Below are 14,577 nucleotides of genomic sequence, written 5' to 3' on the forward strand. Positions count from 1 at the left end.
GTATTAAAAATTCTCAAGGATTCCTATGTTTCTGGGCCTGAAGATTTCTTTCACTACAAGGTGAAAAGGAAGGCCCAGCATCTCCACTTCATTAATTTTAGACCACCATGTTGGTCAGCTATCGTGGAAGAATGCTGATGCCACTTTCTGATGCTTGAGGTAAGTCATTGTGTGGTAGTCCAGGTAGACTAGAGAAACAAATCCAGAGAGCACTCATATGTCTGAGAGATAACTTTATATCAAAGAGCAATTGTAAATTAAGAAAACATCCCAGCCCAGGCCATATCAGTTCCATAAGTTCGGTATTACCCCATATGTGGATACTAGTCCATAAATTGCTCTTTAGACTCACACAGCCAGGCAGTGATGCAGAATGCAGGAAGATCACAGGCTAGTGGGTGGAAAGTCTTGTACACCCAGTGAGGGTGGAAGCATCTCAGCACTGGCATGAGTCTCCAGGTGGCTCCTCCAGTTCCAGGGCTCTGGCTGCATCAGTGTAGCTCCATGTGACTTGTCAGCAGGAAGACAAAGCAAACCATGTCTCCCGCCTCCAGGGAGGAATACAGGAGTTCCCAGAATCCTCAGGAGAAGGTCATGCCCACACAGAGGTCTCATTGGCTGTGTCCTGACTGACAGGCTAGACTCCAGCCTATTGCAAATTGACAGATTATGTAACTGCCACACATTGTATCCTGTGCTCTGGGAAAAAGACCCAAATCAACATATTCAGATCATGTGAGCCTTATATTTCAAGCCCTCTAACATTATTTATCATACTAAATCTTAACTTCTGCTAATATACATTTTGAGAAACTGCATTTCTTTTGGACAAGGGCCCCAAAAGCATCAAGTGGGAGGGCAACGCCCTATTTAACAAGTGGAAATCCACATTTAGAAAAAATGAAACAGGATGTCTACTTCACCCCATGCTCAAGAAAAAAACTCAAGGTGGATCACAGACCTAGAAGTAAAACCCAAACCATCAGCACCATTAGCGAAAGAATCAGGAAACACCTAAGAACCTTGGACCAAGAAATACAAAGCCTAACTGCAATAGGGCAGGGTACACACGCAGGGGAACCTGAAATTGACAAATGGGATTTACTGAGGCTAAAACATCTGTGTGCGTCAAAGGCTTTTCCAAGAAGATAACAAGGCAACCCACAGAATAGGAGAGGATTTTTAGCAAGGATGCAACAGGCAAAGGGCTTATTATGAAAATCTACAATACCCTCCTTCCCTGAAAAAAGAGGAAAAGAGTTACCCTTTAAAAAATTGGAGAAAAGAACTGAAAAGAAGTTTCACTAGGGAGGAGATCCATATGGCCAATAAACATATGAGAAAATGCTCCCCATTATTAACCATCAGAGAAATGCAAATCAAAACAATCAGAAGATACCATCTAACTCCTTTGAGGCTAGCCCAAATCAGAAAATCAGAGAGCAACAAATGTTGGAGGGGATGTGGCGAGATAGGAACTCTCCTATATTGCTGGTGGTCCTGTAGATATGTACTTGCTTGATTCAATTGATGTATGGATTGTGATAAGAGTTGTATGAGTCCCCAGTAAAATTATTTAAATGTCAAAGATCATGATCTGATGGAAGATATTTTGTGAACGTGTAATGGAATGTCCTTGTGGTTATAATTTTTCCATGATGATTAGCTATTGTGAGCACATTTTTATTTCGTAAACATTTGGATATTTTGTTTTATGAAGTGACTCTTCCATTAGAATGGTCATGTTCTTAAAAAGATGGATTCTGGACTCCCACTTAAAATTAGCCCTAATCCAAAACCAGTGAGTTCTTGCAACATGGCCCTTCTAGATACTTGCCTTCATGAAGAGATCACTGAAGACAAGGGTGCCCCAGCAAAGTGTGGTGGAAAAAGCAGATGGTGTCTGATTATCCATTGGAATAGTGTCTGCTGTCTTAACGGATTGTATTCGAATAAGTAGTCATCTTATTTGTGGGAGAAGGGCCACCCCCAACACTAATTGTGGGTCTGGTAGGCACAATTGTACTGTTAATATATATAAATCATAATAAATTTTTAGAGAACATAAGAGATAGATAGAAGATTGAAATAACGGAGTCAGGCACACTTTATGGTAGCATGATCACCTCAGCCACACTTGACGGTCCACAAGGAGAGTGGGGGAGGGGAAGGATAAGGGAAAAGGGAACAGGAGAGCATGGATGGGAGAGGAGAGGGGAAACTGATGTGAGGACAAGGGTGGAGCCAGAGAGAGAGAGAGAGAGAGAGAGAGAGAGAGAGCTCTTTATTGCTAACCCAGGCCTATATATCTTTTGGGGGGTGTGAAAGCCCACTAATTACAGATAAAGATAGACGTCACAGGAAGGGGTTGTACTATAGGTTATACAGCAATGAGAGGGGGGCAATCAATGGAGGGATATACATGCAATAGGAAGAGGAGGGATTGGGGGTACAAATGTGACAAGAAGGGCGGATCCTAAATTCAGGGATCTCCATAGAAACCATTATCAGTAGGATGTGAACCCCACCTACAGGAACCAAACTAATGGTCGCAAGCCTTTAGGGAGAAGTAGCCCATTGTCCTTAGCAGCAGGAGAGGGGCCTACCTGTAGTCTGACAACTAACTGCCTTCAGGGAGGTAACTTGACAGTCATTTATCATTAGCTGCAAGCAGTGTCCTAAGTATATTTGAAGGAGATGACTTGGGAGAAATCTTTCTGTTTCACACACTGAGTGAGCCGTCAGCTAAGTCCACATCAAAGAAGCACACCAACTTGTATGATCCAAAGATTATAATAACAAAATCTAAATATGATGCAAGGAAAAGGATCAAAGCTTTAATTGTGAACACACAATTTGTATACAGCTATGGAAGACAGCGGGAGCACAAAATCCATCTGCAGAGCATCTAGTCAGATTAAGCCCCTGGCAGATCCCCTATGGCCACAGGTGAAGGACTCAAAAGCTTAATTGTTAGCCTTATTATTACACAGAGATTATTGCAAACTTGTTTATGGTGGATCAAACCATGGTATAATACAATACTTGGTCAGTTGACCTCCCTCTCGACTCAACCTGAAGTTTTTCTAGGCTTAAATATTTCTCACTTGTTCCACAACAGAATGTTCTTCTCTGGCTTTTAAAATATCGTTGATGGGTTTTCTTTCTTACCCTTTATTTTATCTGTATATTATTTTTGTTTGTTCTTTCTGTTTCATTTTGTTTTGTTTTATATTGTTTCTGTAATATTTCCAAGATTATGAAGTCCAGAAGGAGTGGATGCATAGAGACAATAGCTGATGTAATGCTTTATTGGGGATGGGAGTGGGGAGGGTTAGGGCAAAGCCTGAATATAGAAGTGGGTAGGGAGCATTTGTACTGCAAAAAAAGAAACCAAAGTTAACCAGTGGTTACCATGAGTGAAGGAGGAAGAGTTTTTGCTTAGGGAGCATTGAGTTTATGTTAATGTGGTGGAATAATTTGGATAAGGATATCGATAATGATTGTACAACACGAAGAGTCTAATCAATGGCTCTGACTGATACATGTAGAAGTTGTTGAAGTGGGGAATGTTGTGTATATTTTTGCAACAATTAAAATAATAATTACAGTAGTAACAATGAGTACAAGGAAGAAGAAAATGTTCTAAAATTAATTGTGTTAATGATTGTACATCTCTTCTGGATATGATTGAATTACCGGATTGTACGATATATGGGAAAAGTGCCAATAAGACTGTTTAAAATCAAGATTTGTCTTCTTCTTATTGATGATTGGTAACTCTTTACTTATTCTTGGTAGGAGTCCTTTCTTGAATACACACAAACACACATACATGTAGACACACATAAATGTCGGTGAAAGGAGACAGCGGTCAGTGTAAGACATGAAAAAAATTATAAATTATCAAGGGTTCATGAGGGAGGGAGGGTGGGGGAGGGAGAAAAATACCAAGGGCTCAAGTAGAAAGAAAACGTTTGAAAATGATGATGCCAACATATGTACAAAGGTGCTGGACACATGAATGTCTGTATGATTGTGATAAAAGCTGTAAGAGCCCCCGATCAAATGATTTAAAAAAAGACAAACGCTAACATCAAAAATAATAGTAATAATAAACTTTTAGATAAAAATGTTCTTAAATTTGCTACTGTATGATTTAATTATTTTCTTTAATGTGGTTAATAGTTTTTGTCTTTACTAAATCTCTCCTTATTAAAAATTCCAGAACACGATTAAAAGACTTATTGCTTTATTTTTCACATTTTTATTTGTAATTCATTTGAAATTGATTTTGTATATAAAATTCATATATTTCTCTTTACCTGGGGATATCCTTTTTACCTGGAATCACTTTTTGAAAAGACCATGCATTCCCTACTGTTAAGGGTCTCATTTATCATACACTGACACTGTGTACTGGATCTCTTTCTGGATTTTGTTCTGTTCAGTGGATGAATTCGTTTCTTGTGTATAATGCTTGTTCTAAGTTTAATCATTAGGCAGGAAATTTTTATTTTTTATATTTTAAATTTTCTCTGAATATTTGTTTTTCTTCTGAGTATTGAAATATTTTTTTCTGAATCAATTGAATTGATAATATTATTTTTCACTTTTATGCTACCAATGACCTGTATTACACTTCCAGGGTAATGTGGTGATTGACTTTAAATTACTAATTCACCTCACGTAACCGAAGTCCATCCACTTTGTTGTAACATTTCTTTTCTTTTTTTTTTTTTTCATTTCAGGCTTTGATTGATAATATTTTGTGAAAAAAAGCTGTGCTTTTGGCAAAACAATTCAAACTAACGTTAACAATCAGTTATCAGGAAATGACAGGGAGTAAAGAGAAATATGTTAGCAACAAATCAAAGATGTAGTGAACCAAAACAAAATTTTTTAGAAATTCACCAAGAAAAAGACCCAGTTTTAAAAAGTGCCATGATGCTGTATTTTCAATGTAACTCTGCCAACATCTTCATACAGAAGCCTTTCATTATTTTCTTTATGATTTTAATGAATTTTTTGTCTATAAAAGGCAGAGCTATATTTTCCCTGACTGAAGTGGTGTTATTCTTAATTATCAGAATATTCACGGCATTAGAACTTTGCATTGGTCAATATTTATAATGTATGAAAAAACATGATACAAAAGAGGGTAATTGAAACATGTAGTGTTATAAAAACACAGCAAACTTTATTAAATAAAAATATCCTAATGTGAAGCTGTTGTTTTTCAACATACTCTTTATCTAGATCTAATCAATTCTGAAGGCAGTGTTTCCAGAATAATTTTACATTCTTCATCTTCTACCACATCAAAATGTCAATTTGGGGCTCCTCAAGGTACTCATGTCATGTTCACTTTAATATTCTAGGGATTTGGTAAACAAAAAAACAAACAAACAAACAAACAAACAAACAGGCTGAAAGGGCAAGATCAGCACTATTGGGTGAATGAGGCAATGTTCCCATGATATTTTAGTAGATTAGCCCTTGCTATACTTAAACAGTGAGCAAGGTTACATTGTCTTTATGGAAACAAGCAAACAAACAAACTTGTTGCAATTTTCATGCTATTTTTTTTTATTAAGCACTTTGTAATTTTCTTACAACTCCTCCATCATGAGAACCCATGATCATTCTTTGCCCTTAGAGAAAAGCTATGACGATCACCTCTCTGGTGCAGATAAATGGAAACTCTCATACATTGGTGGTGGGTTTGTAACCATGTACAAACCTTGTGGGAAAAGACATGGTACTACCTAAAACACCTGGTAAAGGAAATCCCACACAATCTAGCAATTTCTCCTTTGGGGACATACCCTAAAAATGTAAGACACAATACAGACACATGCTTTCCCATGTTCATTGCAACAATGTTCACAGTAGCAAGTTGAAAAATGCCTCCAAACTGGTCAGTAGAATGGGTAAAGAAACTTTGGGACATACCCACAGTGGAATGGATTTTTTTTTTTTAAATGATGAAACCATGAAGCACCTCATGAAATGGCTGGGCCAGGAAAACATTGTGATGAGCAAAGTTAGCCAATCACAAAGGACCAATATTTTATGAGATGGCTACTACAAGCATAAACACCAAGATAAAGACAGTCATTTATCAGTTCCTGTAATCTTTCCATCTGAACTCCCAAGCAATGAGGTGGCGTTTCCGTCTAATGCTTATGATCCATCTGTCACCCCATTGCTTGTAAATTTTTGAAACCACTTCTTCAGAGGAGGCTGTACATCAGCTGAGGTCAGTTTTTATTTTGTGGGGAGAGACACAGGGCCAAAGAGTTCCTGACATATAGCACTGTCACCCCAAATCAATAGACATGCCTACAATGGTGTCCATTGAATTTCAATAGAAAGTCAAGACCAGAGGAGGGCAATGGAGCATACTTGTCTCTGAGAAAGAGATTTCACTTCTGCTGAGGCCTAAACCAAGAAGAGCTACTTGCCAATGGGAAAAATATTTAACATCACTTATCTAGACCTGGGGAGAATCTACCCTGTATTATATTTCTAATCAGGTATTTTTGTCCAAGTTTCTGTTCAGCCCTTGGTGACCCAGGCTATGTGTTACAGTTAACCTGGTTTTAGACACTGTCATTTCTGGGTGCACAACATTCTTCATAGGCTACACCAGAAGGATCCAGTCTGAAAACCCCAGTAAGTGAACCAGATTTTACCTTAGACACACCACTAGCAGATTAGTGGAACTAAAATATTCCTTTGAAAAACCTTGTGTGAGAAGAAATAGATGACGACTATCACAAGGCATGGATTTGAAAGTCATTTGACTTTGGTTCAAATCTCTTGCTTTTGAGGATGTCCAATAATTGAAATTTTAAGACGAACATGTGCTTGCTTTATTCATTGTCTCTGCTTTGAATGGCATGTCGTAGTCCTGCAGACATAGTCTGGCCTTTGTGAATGAGAATTATTGAAATTTTTGCCTAGTGTCCAAGACTCATTTTTTTCTTAAGAAATGTGTAGTCACTTAACTTTTTAATCTGTACAAGTCAATAATCTATGTATTTTAGTCTAAAAATATTTCCTGATATGTATAATTTCTTTTCTCAACACTATTTAAATTCTATATCATTGGCTAAATTAATAATATTAATATTAGACTTACTAATTCCCTGTGGATATGATTTATATTATTTATAAAGAAACTGATAATGCTGTCTCTAAAGTGGACAAGGGACATGTATGAACCACAGTATATGAATGGGTTTTGGGCTCCCATTTAAATGTAAGTCTTAATCTAAGAAAAATTCAGTCTTATGATACTTGATACAATTAATTCTTATGATACTTGCTACTTGCCCTCATGAAGTGATCACTGAAGATATGAGTGCTATAGCCAAATGAGCTGAAGAAATCAAATGGTGCCTGGCTATCAGAAAGAATAGCATCTGTGGTCTTAAATGCTTGTCTTAAAAAACAAGCAGCATGTAAGTAAGATGACAGAAAACTCTGCCCTGAAGAAGCACACCAGCCAGTACAATCACAGGATCATTAACAATAGAAATCCAAATCAGAGGGGAAGACTATGTTAGAGCTAAAATTCTGAGCATCCCTTTTTCAGAAGGCAATGAATGACCATGAAAACCCAAAATCCATTTACAGAGTCCTCACACGAACTAAACATCTATTGAATTTCATGAGTCCATTCACCAGGGATATAGTTTTCTTCTCAAAGAGAGGGCTCCGCAAAGTGGATTACTGCAGGCATAGCTTGGTTACAATTAAACATTACTATCTGTTTTTCCTTTTGATCTATTTTCACCTTGTTCTACTTTTTATTACTTTCTGCGGTATTTTGAATTGAGGTTTTTCTGTTTTATATTATATTGTTTGAATGATTTTCTTCATATGAAACTCAGAATAGGTAATCTATAGAGACATCTATTAGATTAATAGTTTCTTAGGTTTATAACAGGGGGTGGGGGTGGGGAAAGGCAGAGCTAACAATAATGGATACAGAATTAAAATATTCTAAATTTAGAACTTTTTTGTTCTAAACTGATTGTGGCGATGAATGCACAAATATCTTTAATATGGTTAAACCACTGAATTGTATGTTATGTGAATTATGTAGCAATAAAATGATTTTTTAAAATAAAGCATTTTATTGGGGCTCATACAACTCTTATCACAATCTATACATACATTGATTGAGTAAAGCACCCTTATACATTCATTGCCCTCATCATTCTCAAAATTTGCCTTCCACTTGAGTTCCTAGAATCAGCTCATTTTGCTTTTTTCCCTTCCCCAACCCTCCCCACTCCCCCCTCCTTCATGAACCCTTAATAACTTATAAATTATCACTCTATCCTATCTTACACTGCCCAGTGTCTCCCCTCACCCACTTTCCTGTTGCCCATACCCCAGATAGGAGGTTACATGTAGATCCCCAAGATAGGTTCGCCCTTTCTACACCCCTTCCCTCCCAGTGTCGCCACTCTTACCACTGGTCCTGAGGGGTTTATCCGTCCTAGATTCCCTCTGTTTCCAGATCCCTACTGCATCTCTGTGCATTCTCTGGTCTAACCAGGTCCACAAGGTAGAATTGGGATCCTGATAATTGGGAGGTGGGGGAGGAAGCGTTTAAGAACTAGAGGAAGGTTTTGAGTTTCATTGTTGCCACACTGAACCCTGAGTGACTCATCTCCTCACCACTATCCCTCTGCAAGGGATGTCCAGTTGTCTACAGATGGGCATTGGGGCCCCATCACGCACTCCCTTCATTCACGATAATACGATCACTCCCCCCACCCCCACCCCACCTTTGTTGTTTGAAACCTGGTCCCCTCGGCCCTTCATGATCACACATGGTGTGCTGCTTCCATGTGGGCTTTGTTGCTTCTGGGCTAGATGGCCACTTGTTTACTTTCAAGACTTTAAGTCCCCAGACGCTGTATATTTCAATAGCCGGGCACCATCAGCCTTCTTCACCACATTTACTTATGCACACATTCATCTTCAGTGTTATATGGAGAAGGTGATCACACAATGATGAGTTTTGTTCTTTGGTGTCTTCTACCTTGATCCCTTCAACACCTCGTGTTCACTTAGGCTTGTGTGCTTCTTCTCTGTGGGCTTTGTTGCTTCTGAGCTAGATGGCTGCTTGTTTGCCTTCAAGCCTTTAAGACCTCAGATGCTATATCTTTTTGATATCCAGGCACCATCAGCTTTCTTCACCACGTTTGCTTATGCACATGTCTGTCTTCAGCGATCATGTGGTGAGGGTGGGTATCATGGAATGACCGTTAAGCTGAGCTAGGTGCTATTGTATTGAGGAAGTGTGCGCGAGGAGGCCTAATGTCCACCTGCTACCCTACTACTGAACCTATAAATATATGCATATAAGTCTCTTTCCCCCATAATCATAAATATATTTACATATGTACATGTCTGTATTTAGGCTTCTATGTATGCCCTTTGCCTCCTACTCCTTTCCTCTATTTCCTTATGCTTTCCTCCTGTCCCACTACCATGTTCTGGCTTCATTCTGTTTTCAGTAATTCCTCTCAGTTACCTTGCCCTTGGTCACTCCCTACCAGTCTTCCCATCCCCTCCCTCCACTGGTTTTGAACCACTCGTTTTTCCCTTGTCCCTGGATTGGCCAACACCTCCTCCCTTCCCCTACCTCCTACACTCTCATATCCCTCCAGGACCATTGGTCCCTTTATTTTCTTCTCACATTGTTTGCCTTGCTTGGATCCACAATCGGTGCTCTTGGAAGCAGCAGAGAAGAGATCAAAAGATACACTGCATTAGTAAATATGTTGCACAAGATCTTTTTACAATATTAAAAAGCAAGGGAATGAGATATGAGTGGCTCAAGCCATGTTTTTTTCAATTGCTGTATGTGCAAGGGAACGTTGGACATTGACTTAGGAAGACCGAAGAAGAATCAATGCATTTGCATTGTGGTGCGGTTGAGCAGTTTGGAAAATACCATGGACTGTCCCAAAGAAAAACCGATCTCTCTTGGAAGATGTACAGCCAGAGTGCTTCTCAGAGGCAAGGACGGCAAGACTTGGTCTTACATACTTTGAACATGTTATCAGGAGAAGTGACCTGGAGAAGGGCATCATTCTTGGTAAAGTGTAGGGGCAGATAAAAAGAGGAAGGCCCTCAATTAAGATGGATTGGCATGGTGGCTGCATCAATGGAATTGGGCATAGGAACAGTAGGGAAGATGAAACAGGGACAGGCAGTGCTTCATTCTGTTGTGTACAGATAGGGGCCCTATTGGTTGAGACTGATTCAGTGGTTCCTAACAACAACAGCAGCAAAGAGGTAAACTGGAAATTCTTCTGACTTTGAAGAATATAAAAAGAGAACCATTTTAGTCATTTAAAACTCTGGAGAGATTATCAATAGGCCTGATTTGTGTAATATCCATCAGTGTCCTTCTGACATTGTTAGTTAAAGTTTGCATCATTTCATTTCTCTCATTAGAATTTAAAGGAAGAAAACTCTGAGACTGAAGGACAGTGGTCTTATGCTCAAGCGGCATTGGGACAAGAGGAATAAAAGTGAGAAAGGGCACATGTGTACGGGAGAGAAGAGCGCTCTGAGCACAGGAAAGCACACCTAGCTCCCACTCCTTTCTTCTCATCAAAGAAACATGCTTTCTGTGGGCAGGTGTGGATGTACACTTGGAGATTTTTGCTTTTCAATCCAAAGTTTTGGCCTTTGAACACTGAAACTGTTCAATAGTATGCCCTAACACTGAATTGACACTACACCTCCCATGTAGACATACACTCTACAACCCTACTCTGCCCACTTTCCGTCTCCCACGGGTTCTGTTTGGCATCTGGCTTGCCCACTCTTCATCGTTAATGACAACAAGTTTCTGAGGGCAGAAGCAAATGTATAGAAGGAGCGGAATGGGAATGAACCTTGACCCCTAAAAGAGGTCAACGTAACTCAGGAGAGGTTATGATCTAACTCTTCTCAGATTCTTGCCAGACTGATGCCAGGAACCTGATCCTCTAGCTCAGAGAGAGTGAACAGTTGAAGCCTTTGATTGGATGAATTTCACAAGGACCCCTAAGCTCAGCTAAGAGGAGTGTGCTTAAAATTAGGTTGCTCAAATCCTCCCCAAACCTTGATCATTTGCTGTGACACCCAGGAAGATGCATTTTGTAACACCCCAGTGACTCATACACATAATCCCAGATCATGAACAAATGACCACACAGCTTAGATCACAGCACAGAATGATTCAGTGGATCCTTTGCTCTCTATTATTTCAACCAACCAAAGCATCTTGCCACAAAGCCACAGACAAGACACAAAGTTCAGAGAAGACTCCAGATGAAGTCCCGCCGAGGGGGGTGTGGTGGTGGCAGACATGCCCTCAGGAAATAGTTTCAGTCCCAATTTTATGTCAACTCTTGTTAACCATGCAGCGATAATCTAAGTTATTTGGAATTATAACTTCTTCAGGAATGGGAGGAAGACTCATTAGCCGCCTGTTGTATGCAGACAACTGCATACATTGACTGCAAAAATATCTCTCTCTCTCTCTCTCTCTCTCTCTCTCTCTCTCTCATAAATGCCACAATTTCTCTTTAATTTCCCGATTTCTCTGCCATGCAATGCTTAAGGATGGTAGAATTCCATGGAGGGAACCCTGATGTAAAAAATTGGCCTTGTTTCATGTGTCACCCTTCTCTTTGGAATCTTGAGTTCTTTAAGATGCAAATCTCTCTTGAAAGGACTAAAGCCAGAAGGGTCTTTTCATGTGAAGATGGAGATACTTTTTACAACATTGAGCATGTTATTAGGAGTGATCAGTCCCTGGGAAAGTACAAAGTACTTGACAAAGTAAAGTGACAGAGACAATGAGAAAGACCCTTGATCAGAGAGGATTGACACAGAGGCTGCAAAAATGTACTCAAACCTCACAACAATTGTGCGGATGGCGCAAGACCAGGCAGTGTTTGGCTCTGTTGCATATAGGATCAACATTCATAGGAACCATTCTGACAGCACCCTGCAGCAAAAATAATTAATCCTCTATCTATAGTTTAAAAAATAATTTTTGAGCGGGGGGGCTCTTATAGCTCTTATAACACCCATACATCCATACATCCACACAAGCACATTTATACATACTGTATATACTCGAGTATAAGCCGACCAGAATATCAGCTGAAGCACCTAATTTTACCACAAAAAGTACATTTTAAATGTGCTGAAAACTCGCCTTATACTCAGGTATATACAGTATGTTGCCATCATCCTTTTTAAAACCTTTCCTTTCTACTTGAGCATCTATTGCTTTCCTACCAGGATCACTTCTACTGTTAGCATTTGGTTTTTTGTGTTTATTTGGTTAAATTGATCTTTTCTCATAATTTACATAGTCTTGTTTTGGCGTTTCTTTTGTTGTCAAATATTTATTTGCCTGTCGGCCTGAAAATACAGTTATCAACAGTGATCATTCAGTTGTCAGTTTCTTTGTAGCATATTTTCTCTCTAGAGAAAACATTAAAAACTTTTTATTGTATGAGGGGGAGTTCAACTACTGGTTGAAATGCTTAATCTGGTTGTGATGTCACTTGTACTTTCTGGGAGTCACCTTTTCTGGATGATCTATTTGGGCTTAGCATGTTTCTCTTAGCATCTCTTAAGAACTATAATGTAAAATAATCTGCTTATATATTTGTACCTCTTTCATCTAAGCTTTTAATATCTAGAATTGCTCATAATTTTGGTGGGAGTTATCTCCCCTTCTTCTTTTGGGGCATACTTTTCTTCATAGTCAGATCCTGTCTAACTTTATGTCCAATGAATATTTCCAATTCTGTCCTAAGGACAGTATTTTGCATGTACATCAAAATTACTTAAGGAGGTGCTTTTAACATCTGGACCCAAATTACAATATTTGTTAGGTCACAAACAAAACAGCCAGCCCGAACACACACACACTGCACAGGTGAGCACTTTATCACCAAGAGATAAGACCGAGGGCAATCAGCCTCTGTAGAAAGTATGGTTCTCTGTGGCCTGCAGGGCCATCTGCACAGATGGCCAGTGCAGACCACATGCTCTAAATTCACCTTCTTCATCATCTCATCCTGAGACAAGTCCCCGTCTTGCTTGGGAACAGAGTAGTGGGTTTGGTCAGATGCCATATGGTACTTATTCATGTATAAGTAACGGAAAATGACTCTGTCCAGGACAGAAGGAAGGCGTTTTGAATCAGGAGAAGGCCTGGATGGGAGGGGCAGAGTCAGATCATTTCCTTTAACAACCCAATTTCTCAATCTTCTATTACAAAAGATTCCATGGTGGAGTCAAACATGTCATTTTAATGTGTTTCTAAAATAACTTTTAAATGTGGATTTGGGGAAGACAGCAGATCATCTGTCTTGCATTTACCAACTCATATGTATTTCATTTCAACTCGTCCATTGCCATCCCCTCCATATACTATCTCTTATTTCACTTTCTCCCTCTGATTTCTGTTCTAGTCCTTTTTCTTTCAAGATCCTCTGAATTTTGCCCTTTGGGTAAATCTTGCTATTTTGTTCTGAAATGGTTTATTATCCCACCACAGGGGTGAGTTCCAGAAATGAGCGCTCGTAGCCTGCCGGAACCCACCAGTCTCTATCCTACCAGTAAGTCTGGTCTTTTGTTTTCTAACCATGGGATTTGAAAACTCTTTGTAGGCTTGCTTCTATGTATTCATGCTGAGAAGGAACCAGCTAGAATATTAGGATCAGCTATTACCCAAGTCTATAGATGAGAAAAGGTATCCAAGAGCGATAATTTAGAAACATAGTTCCCATTTGTCTTTTAGTGTGTTTCCTGAGAAACCAATTGATTTAGAATATTTTGAAGATGTATCATTAAGGTCAGCAATTGGAAACCACTGCTCACTCCTCAGGAGAAAGATGAGGCCTTGTGCTCTAGTACTAATTAACAGCCTCAGAAACCAGAGACAGTTCTGATCTGTCCTATAAGATCACCATGAGTGGGAATCAAGTTGATGGCCAAGAGTTTGATTTTGGTCTGAGTTTGTCCTGGTTTTTGTTCAATGTAATTACCCTATGTTTTATTTATGAAGTAATTCAGACTATACTATGAATTATCATCTGCATTATATTAAGTTATATAAAGTTCATCAATGAAGACATTGAAGTTTACAGAGGTGGCATGATTTGCCAATGATCAGCCAGAACTAAATGGCAAAGATATAACCTAGGTTGAGAACATTTGAATCTAAGGGTCATATTCTACCAAAACATTTTTTCAGTATCTCACAATAATTGAAAGAATATTGACATAGTAATTTCTATAAAAAATCATAATTTGTACCTAGAATACAAATTTTCTTTTCATATTCTATTTAGAATTTTATTTCTTAGTATAACTTACTATTGCAAACTATGCATCTTGATGGGAAATTAGGTGGCAATTTAAATAAAGTGTATTAGCTGAAGGATGATCATGCCTTTTAGTCTTTGAATTCAGACCACTGACATGATGCTGTAAAGTGTGTTGTTCGTTTGTTTCTACTTTTCTTATGGC

Source organism: Tenrec ecaudatus, chromosome 1, assembly GCF_050624435.1.
Source record: "Tenrec ecaudatus isolate mTenEca1 chromosome 1, mTenEca1.hap1, whole genome shotgun sequence".
Taxonomy (NCBI): Eukaryota; Metazoa; Chordata; class Mammalia; order Afrosoricida; family Tenrecidae; genus Tenrec; species Tenrec ecaudatus.